The 10,399-nt window shown below is 37.9% G+C and overlaps 1 pseudogene; it reads left to right on the top strand.

Moving 5' to 3' along the window:
* Window positions 1–390: 390 nt before the first annotated feature.
* On the top strand, window positions 391–489 carry LOC125924125 (uncharacterized; annotated as a pseudogene).
* Window positions 490–10,399: the final 9,910 nt, after the last annotated feature.

Here is a 10,399-nt window from a genome sequence, read left to right as displayed (position 1 = left end):
ACTAAACTTACTATATCAATTTTCAAAATTATTTTCAGATGTATTCTTGATTCCTACTTCTTCCTCTTATATTTGATTTTGGTCTTGATTTCAGTCACATATTGACTTTAACTCCTGGCTCTTTAGCATTTGGAAAAAATATGTATCAGTTCATCTCAATCCTATAAGATTTATGGTCTGGATGACAAAAAAAGGACATGAATTCTTAGTGGGTTACTTACTCCCAAAAGAAGAATAAGAGAAAGAGGCTGGGATGTGCCCCCTCAACCTCTCTAGACCCATCAATCAGATTAAATCTTTATCAATTATTTACTGCTGTTTAAAAGTCACCTGAAAGCTCAGTGTCTTAAAAGGACAAAAATTTTATCTGTTCACAGTACCATGGGTTGTGCTTGCTTCAGCAGGCACTAGAATTGGAACAATAAAGAGAAAGTTAGCATAGCCCCTGTGCAAAATAACGTGCAAATTCATGAAGCGTTCCATGTTGTTAAGGGGTCAAATCATCAAGAAGATATAAGAATTGTAAATATAGGCACTGAACATCAGAGCACCAAAATATATTAAGCAAATAGTAACAATTCTATAGGGAGAAGTTGACAACAATATAATAATAGTAGGAGACTTCAATACCTCACTTTCAGCAGTGGATAGTTCAGCCAGAGAGAATATCAACAAGAAAATGTTGAACTTGAACCATACATTGGACCAAATGGACCTAACAGACGTATACAGAATGTTCTGTCCATGAGCAGCAGAATATGCATTCTTCTCAAATGCACACAGAACCTTCTCCAAGATAGATCAGATGATAGGCCACAAAGCAAGTCTTAGCAAATTAAGAAGACTGAAATCATACCAAGTGTTTTCCAACCACAATAGTATAACTAGAAATCAACAAGAGGAAAGTTGGAAAATTTATAAGCATGTGGAAACTAAACAACATACTCCTGAACAGTCCATGGGTCAAAGAAGAAATAAAAAGTAAATTAAAAAAAAATGTCAAAACAAATGAGAATGGAAACACATGGGATGCTACACGAGCAATTCTGAGAGGAAAGTTTATGGTGATAAATGCACACATACATGCTAAGAAAATAGAAAGATCACAAATAAACAACCTAACTTTATACCTCCAGGAACTAGAAAAAGAAGAACAAACTAAGCCCACAGTGAAGGAAAGTAAACATTAGAGCAGAAATAAATAAAATACAGACCAGAAAAACACTAGAAAAGACCACTGAAACTAAGCTGGTTTTTTAAAAAAGGTAAACAAAATTGACAAACCTTTAGCCACACCAACTAAGAGAAAAAAAAGAGAGAAACTCAAGTGAATAAAATCATAAATGAAAGAGGAGACATTACCCCTGGGATTACAGAAATACATAGTATCATAAGAGACTACTATGAGCAATTGTAGACCAAAAAAAAGATAAGCCAGAAGAAATGGATAAGTTCCTAGAAACATACAACCTACCAAGCCTGAATCAGGAAAAATAGAAAATCTTAACAGACCAGGATGCCTGGGTGGCTCAGTCAGTTAAGCATCTGTATCTTGGTTTCAGCTCAGGTCATGATCTTATGGTTCGTGGAATCGAACCCTTTGTTGGGTTCCTTGATGACAGCACAGAGCCTGCATGGGATTCTCTCTCTCTCTGTCCTTCCCCTGCTGGCTCATGCACACATTCACTCTCTTAAAATAAATAAAGAAACTTAAAAAAAAAAAAAAGAAAACCTTAACAGACCAATAATAAGTAAGAAGATTGAATTAGTAATCAACAACCTCCCAACACTGGAAAGCCCAGGAGCAGACAGCTTCTCTGGTAAATTATATCACATATTAAAAGAATAATTAACAACAACTCTTTTCAGATTCTTCCAAAAAAATTGAACAGGCATGAGCATTTTCATTCTTCTTTATTTTATGAGGCCAGCATTACCTTGATACCAAAAACCAGATAAGTATACTACAAACAACAACAACAACAACAACAACAACAAATTAACACAACAGCAAAACCCTATAGAACAATATCCCTGATGAATATAAATACAAAAACTCTTAACAAAATATTAGTGAACTAAATTCAACAGCACATTAAGTGCTTTATCCCTGGGATGCAAGGATGGGTCAACATACACAAATCAATAAATGTGATAAACTGCATTAATAGAATAAAAGATAAAAGCCATGTGTTTATTTCAATATATGTGGAAAAAGCATTTGACAACACACAAAATCTTTCATGACAAAAACTTTCAACAAATTGGGTATACAAGAAACACACCTTAAAAGCCATATATGACAGACCCACAGCTAACATCATACTCAATGGTGGAAGATTGAAAGCTTTTTCTCCAAAATCAAGAACAAGATCAGGGTGCCCACTCTCATTTGATAGTACTGGAAGTCCACCAAATAAAACTCATCCAAGTAGGAAAGGAAGAAGTAAAACTGTCATTATTTGCAGATGATAAACTTTACGTGTATGAAATCCTGAAAACGCAACCAAAAACTGCTAGAACTAATCAATGAAATCAGTAAAGTTTCAGGATATAAAATGGACATACAGAAATCAATTGTGCTTCCACCTACTAATAACAAAATGTCTGAAAAAGAAATAAAGAAAACCATCCCATTCACAATAGCATCAAAAATCATAAAATACTTAGAGATAAATTTAACCAAGGAAGTGAAAAATCTGTCAATGAAAACTATAAAACTTTGATGAAAGAAATGAAGAAGACACACCTAGAAAGGTCTTGTGTTTATGGATAAGAAGAATTAAAATTGTTAAAATGTTCATACTACCCAAAGCCATCTAGAGATTCAATGCAATCCCTATCAAAATTCAAAATGTCATCAAAAAATGATATTTTTCACAGAAATAGAAAAAACAATCTTAAAGTTTGTATGAAATCAGAATAGACCCCAAAGAGCCAAAAGAACAAATCTGCAGTCATTGTACTTCCTGAATTCAAACTATACAAAGCTGTGGTAATTGAAACAGAATGATATTGGCATAAAAATAGAAACATGGACCAATGGAACAAAATACCCCAGAAATGAATCCCCACATATACTGTCAACTAATATTTGATATGGAAGCCAGGAGCACTCAATGGGGAAAGGATAGTCCCTTCAACAGGGTGCTAAGAAAATTCGATAATTACATGCAGAAAAATGAAATTGGATCCCTATCATTCACTCACAACAATTAACTTGAAATCGTTTAAAGACTTAAATGTAAGACCTCTTAGGAGAACACTCCTAGAAGAAAACATTGGGAAGAATCTCCTTGACATTGGTCTTGACAATAATTTTTTGGATGTGACACCCAAATTTCAAGCAACAAAAGCAAAAGTCACTAAGTAAGACTATATCAAACTAACAAAGAAACAACAAAAAGCAAAAATCAACAAGATGAAAAGTCAGCCTTTGAAATAGGAAAAAATATTTGCAAATGACATATAGATAAGGTCTTAATATCCAAAATATATAAAGAACTTACACAACTTAACAATAAAACCAAACAAACCAATTAAAAATGGGCACAGAAATGAGTAGCCATTTTTCCAAAAAAGATATCCAAATGGCCAATATATACATGAAAAGATGCTCAACATCAGGGAAATGCAAATACAAACCACAATTTAAGGTATCACTTCACGTCTGTTAAAGTGGCTATCATCTAGAAGGCAAGGGATAACAAGGGTTAATGAGGATGGAGAAAAGGAAATCAGTGCACCATTGGTGGGACTATAAATTGGAGTAACAACTATGTAAAACAGTGTGGAAGTTCTTAAAAAAATTAAAAATACAACTATCATATGATCCAGCAATCCCACTTCTGGATATGCATCCAAGGGAAATGAACACAGGATTCTGAAAAGATCTCTGCACTCCCATGTTTTTTGCAGCATTATTCACAATAGCCAAAATATGGAAACAATCTAAGTGTCTGTCAATAGATGAATGGATAGGGAAGTTGTAGAATACATATACAATTGGAATATTATTCAGCCATGGGAAAGAAAGAAAGCCTGCCATTTGCAGTCTGACATGGATGGACTTTGTGCTTAATGAAGTAAGCCAGACAGAGAAAGACAAATATTGTATGATATCACTTATCTGTGGAATCAAAAAAGCCAAGCTTGTAGAAATAGAGTAGAATGGTGGTTACTGGGGGCTGGTGTGTAGGGGAATTGGGGAGATGTCATTAAAGGACATAGACTTGCACTTAGAAAATGAATAGGTTCTGGACATCTAATGCACAGCATAGTGATTATAGTCAACAATATCATATTATACACTTCAAAATTGCTAAGAAACTCTATCTTAAATGTTCTCACCACAAAAAAGAAATGACAATTTTGTGACATGATAGAGGTATAAGCTTAAGCTGTGGTGGTAATCATAATGTAATATATAAATGTATCAATTCAACACAGTGTACACCTTAAATTTACACAATGCTATATGTAACTTACATCTCAGTTTAAAAAATATCATGGGACATCCACTTGCACTGGACCCAGTGGGGCATCTTTCTGCTGGTCTTGTCTGGGTCACACATGTAGCTGCAGTCATCTGCAGCTTGACTGGGGCTAGATGATCTAAACTGAGCACTGTTACACATTTGGTGGTTGGCTTTGGCTATTGATTGGGCCTTTCTCTCATGTGTTCTCTCTTTGTTAAGAAGTGTAGCCTTAACAAAGACTGGGCTTCATTATGTAGTGGCAACATACAAGGGGCTAGAGCAGAAGCTACAAGGCCACTCAAGGCTGAGAGGTTCAGAAGCCACAACCCATCACTTACATGGTGCCCTATCAGCAAAAGCAAATTATAAGGCCAACTAAGATTGAAGGGGTGGAGAAATTAATTGCACCTCTTGGTGGGAGAAGTGGCTAAGTCACATTATAAAGGGTCTGGGGAGAGAGAAATTATTGAGAACACTTTTTTAAAGTTGAGAGAGAGAGAGAGAGAGAGAGAGAGAGAGACAGCGAGAGCAGGGGAGGGGCACAAAAAGAGGGAGAGGGAGAGAATCCCAAGACTCTGTGCTGTCAGTGCAGAGCTCCACATGGGGCTCTGTCTCATAAACCATGAGATCACAACCTGAGCCAAAGCCAAGAGTTAGACACCCAGAGACCACTTTTAAAACAATCTTCCCCAGGAGCCACATATGAGTGAAAACATACTGGGTGTTGTATGGAAACCAATTTGACAATAAATTATATTTAATATAAAAAAGCAAAAACAACAAAAAAGATATAATAGACAAATAAATATTGTATTTAAAAAAAAAAAACCCCACAGTCTTCCCCGATGTCTGCCTCCTTTCCTGACACACATGAGGAAAAGGGCAGAGAGAAGCCAGCAGTGAGATGGGAATTGATAAAGTGCAGGAGTGAGGGAGAAGTGTCTATTCTTCCCACTCATCCCACAAACTGGTGATACTTTAACATGCAAGATTCCTATCAACCTAGGGGTAGCAATTTCAGACATTTGCAGAAAGTAACATTTAACTCTAATAAATAACATTCTCTGCTTATAACTGAATCTTTTAACCTTTAAAGACATAATCAGTAAATATATTGAATAGTGATTCTCGATTATAAATATAAAAGTCTTGGCATATTTTTATTTATGTATTTATTTATTTATTTATTTATTTTTTTAACATTTTTTATTTATTTTTGGGACAGAGAGAGACAGAGCATGAACGGGGGAGGGGCAGAGAGAGAGGGAGACACAGAATCGGAAACAGGCTCCAGGCTCTGAGCCATCAGCCCAGAGCCTGACGCGGGGCTCGAACTCACGGACCGCGAGATCGTGACCTGGCTGAAGTCGGACGCTCAACCGACTGCGCCACCCAGGCGCCCCATTTATGTATTTATTTTGAGAGAGAGGACACACACAAGTAGGGGAGATGGGGCAGAGAGAGAGAGAGAGACAGACAGACAGACATAGAGCCTGATGTGGGGCTCGATCCCATGAGACCCTGGGATCATAATCTGAGCCCAAATCAAGAGTGGATGCTCAACTGACTGAGCCACCCAGGCACCCCAAAGACTTTGGCATTATTTTTTAAAAATCTTTAATGTTTATTTATTTTTGAGGGAGAGAGAGATGGAGTGCAAGCAGGGGAGGGGCAGAGAGACAGGGAGACAGGGAGACACAGAATCCAAAGCAGGCTCCAGGCTCCGAGCTGTCAGCACAGAGCCTGACATGGGGCTCGAACTCATGGACCACGAGATCCTGACCTAAGCTGAAGTTGGACACTTAACCGACTGAGCCACCCAGGTGCCCCAAAGCCTTGGCATTATTAAAGAAAGTTTAATTAAAGAAAGTTTAAACAGTTTTCTTCTGATGTCAACAGAAAGTCCATGAATGTACTGGGTAGTGAGCTGAGGTTCCCATACTACAAAGTTTATTGTTAAACACTGGCATAATTAAGGATAATTTCAAACTCAGTTTGTCTTTTTAGGGCTTTACAAACTGGAGAGATTTTTTCCATATTTATGGTTTAATTAATGGCATCATATCAAGGGAGAGGGGAGATGGATATTTCTAATCATGATTCATTTTGCTTCTGTGACCACAGAACCTAACAGTTTCTTATTAATAAGAAAGGCTGTTAACCCTTCACAACCCCATGGATTTGGGTGCTGATGAGTGAAAGGAAAACAACACCTGCATCATTGGCAGTGTCTAGTGATACAGGGGAGTCAGGACAGGTGGAGGTAGTGTCAGTGAGGGCAGGCTGTAAGTGCACATTACAGAATCCAATGCCTCTGTGGTTGCCAGGAAGTTTGTTCAACAACTGCTCCAAATGCTTCCCTTTGGGCAAGCCCAAAATTCATGGGGCAAAACTGGACCAGGGTTTGAAACAAGCCTGTCTTGAATGGCCAGGCCTTTCTTTCGTGGACTCTTTGATATCAAGCCTTGGTTGTTATGTGGTTTGGTCACAGAGGGAAAGTGGCTGATGCCATCTCCCTCTGTATGTTTTCACCTTCTCGTTCTGAATCAGGGCAAACTGTAAGATGGAAAAACAGCCCAAGAGGGGAAATGGAAAAGTTGGCTGCCTTACACCCTTTCTGCCCTCCCTCTGCCGGGGCTTTCCTGGAGCTGAGTTCCAGCTCAGCTAGTAGGGAACAAGAGAAAAAGAGACATGTTCAAAAGGAGATGATGGTATTTGGGGAATTGTTTATATGCAGGAATGTCCCAGAAAGATTATCTCCACTTATAGTTTCTCTTCCTTTTCACTTATGGCAACAATGGGCAATGAATCTCCTTCTCTCTTTCCCTTTCTTCCTGCCTTCATCTCTACTTTCCTTTCCTCTCTTTTTCTTCCTTTCTTTAAAATTTTTCATTACTATTTATGTGAAACTTGGTGAGAATGACCATGATTGTATGTAACAGGCATCTATATAGCTCAGGGACATTCATAAAAGCTGTTACAACAATGAAAGTGGTCAGAAGTGTGACTCAGAATACCTTCTTAAGGAAAAAAAAAGAATATTTTCTTAAGGATGCGAGGGAGTCTGAATTTTGCATATCTTTTATTCTGGGTTTGTATATGCATACATATACATAATCTTTTTAAGAAATTTTTCAGAGTCTCAGAGCATCATAGCAAGACTGGGTCCTCAGAAAAATTAGTATTTTGATATGTTGCGTTTTATATCTTTACTAGAGTTATATCTGATATTCAGTCTGCCTTGTAGAAAGCTTGTAGTACAGTGGAAAAATTTTGCTTCTTACTTATAACATGATCTTCAGCCAATGGGAGATTATAATAACTGCCTTTGACTTAGGAAACACTTTCCTTCTGGGCTGAAGTTGATATAATACGTCTGTATCCAAATAGGTGTAGAGAGAAAACTGGCCCCAGTATATAAAGCTGAGGGAAGGCTTCATTTGTCATACAGAAGACTCCCAATTGACTAGATTGTCCTTACACATGAACTCAGAATTGCTGACAATTGGCCATGCTGGCATATAATTGAGCAGCAAGATAATGAAGTAGTAGTTTTATGGATTTTGTGTTCACCTTGTAGAGTTATTTTCTAGTAATATCTTAGAAAGGTACAGTGCACCTCACATCTGTCAGAGTGTCTAAAGTTAACAATACAAGAAACAACAGGTGTTGGTGAGGATGCAGAGAAAGGGGAACCCTCTTGCACTGTTGGTGTGAACGCAAATGGATGAAGCCACTCTGGAGAACAGTATGGAGATTCCTCAAGAAACTCAAAATAGAACTACCCTACAATCTAGCAATTGCACTATTAGGTATTTACCCAAAGGATAAAAAAATACAGATTTGAAGAGGTACATGCACCCCGATATTTATAGCAGCATTATCAACAATAGCCAAACTACATAGAGAGCCCAAATGTCTATCAACTGATGAATGGATAAAGAAAATGTGGTATATATATATACACAATGGAATATTACTAAGCTATCAAAAAGAATGAAATCTTGCCATTTGCAATGACATGGGTGGAGCTAGAATGTATTATGCTAAGAAAATCAGTCAGAGAAAGACAAATACCATATGATTTCACTTACATGTGGAATTTAAGAAACAAAACAGATGAACATATGGGAAGGGGTGGGGGAAAGAAGAGAGGGAAACAAACCACAATAGACTCTTCAAAATGTTTATTTTTGAGAGAGCACAAGTGGGGAGGGGCAGAGAGAAGAGTACAGAGGATCTGTAGTGGGCTTTGTGCTGACAGTTGTGAGCCTGATGTGGGGCTCAATCTCAGGAACCGTGAGATCATGACCTGAGCTGAAGTCAGGCTCAACTGACTGAGCCACCTTGGTGCCCCAATGGATTCTTAATGATAGAGAACAAACTATGTGTTGACAGAGGGAGGTAGGTGGGAGATGGGCTAGATGGGTGATAGGTACTAAGGAGGACACTTGTGATGAGCACTGGGTGTTGTATGTAAGTCATGAATCACTGAATTCTGCTCCTGAAACCAGTATTGCACTGTATGTTAATTAACTAAAATTTAAATTTAAAAATAAGGGAAAAAAAAGAAAAAAAGAAAGGTACAGTACAAATTCACCAAAATCCTTATCTTCCTATATCAGGCAAAGTATCCTATACTCTTGAGTCTCTGGAATGAGTATTTCTCTAATCTCAGCCCAGAGAGGTTCCATTCTTATCCTCCTTTATGGATGAAGAACCTAAGGCAAGGAAAGGACAACCACCTTGTTCAAACTCATGCACTGCTAAGTGGTAAAACCAGGACTTGAACCCATTAGTCTTCCTTTAGTCCCACGACATTGTCCTGCATTTGTACATTGATATCAAGTTCAGTTATGGAGGAAATTCTATTTAACCCATACAGCAAGCTGCTAAATTTTTAATGCAAGTGTATTAAAATACTTCATGTTGAGAGGTAGGTGAAAATGTTTATTAAATAGAACAAATCCCACTGTAATTGTGTTGAATATGCCAATTCCTTATGTCAAAATCTCCAGTGATTCCTTATTGACCCATAGCTAAGTGATTAATTGAAGAAGTCAGTTAAAAGGAGGAATCACAGAAAACACTGTTAACACACCTTAATAGTTTATACTTGCTGTGAAGCATGGGCAGCCACATGCAATATAGGGCCAGGGCCTAGTCCTCTGGTGGAGATCAGAAGTGCCTCCTTACTTACACTACATGCAGGCTGCACCACCTTATGATCTGAACTTTCAGTTTCTTTAAAGTGGAATAAGACCTGGGGTGCCTGGGGCTCAGTCAGTTGAGTGACCCACTTTAGCTCAGGTCATGATCTCATGGTTCGTGGGTTCAAGCCTCGCATTGGGCTCTGTGCTGACAGCTCAGAGCCCGGAGCCTGCTTCAGATTCTGTATCTCCCTCTCTCTCTGCCCCTCCCCTGCTCACACTCTGTCTCTCTCCCTCTCACAAATAAATAAATATTAAAAAAAATTAAAGTGGACTAAGACCTGAATGATATCTGGAGCATCCTGAGCCCAGAATGCTTCTCGAGTTTTATATATTTTCTCTATTTTTAAAAAAATAACTTTTCCATCCATAAATAATTTAATATAAATTTATATAATTATATATATATACAAATTCATTTTAAGTACTCACTTTTATCAATTCTTCTTTTTTAAATGTTTATTTATTTCCTTTGAAAGAGAGAGTGAGCAAGGGAGGGACAGAGAGAGAGAGGGAGAGAGAAAATCCCAAGCAGGCTCTGCACTGTCAGTGCAGAGCTGGACTCAGGACTGAATTCACAAACCGTGAGATCATGACCTGAGCTGAAATCAAGAGTCAGATGCCCAACCAAGCCACTCAGGAGCCCCAACAACTTCTTAACTTACACATTTTATTCTGTGTTTCTACAACATCCTCAAACTGTACTATTTC

This window comes from Panthera uncia, chromosome B1 (assembly GCF_023721935.1).
Source record: "Panthera uncia isolate 11264 chromosome B1, Puncia_PCG_1.0, whole genome shotgun sequence".
NCBI lineage: Eukaryota > Metazoa > Chordata > Mammalia > Carnivora > Felidae > Panthera > Panthera uncia.
The sequence above is the reverse complement of the archived record's forward strand: the minus strand, read 5'-3'. Positions and strand labels throughout refer to the sequence as shown.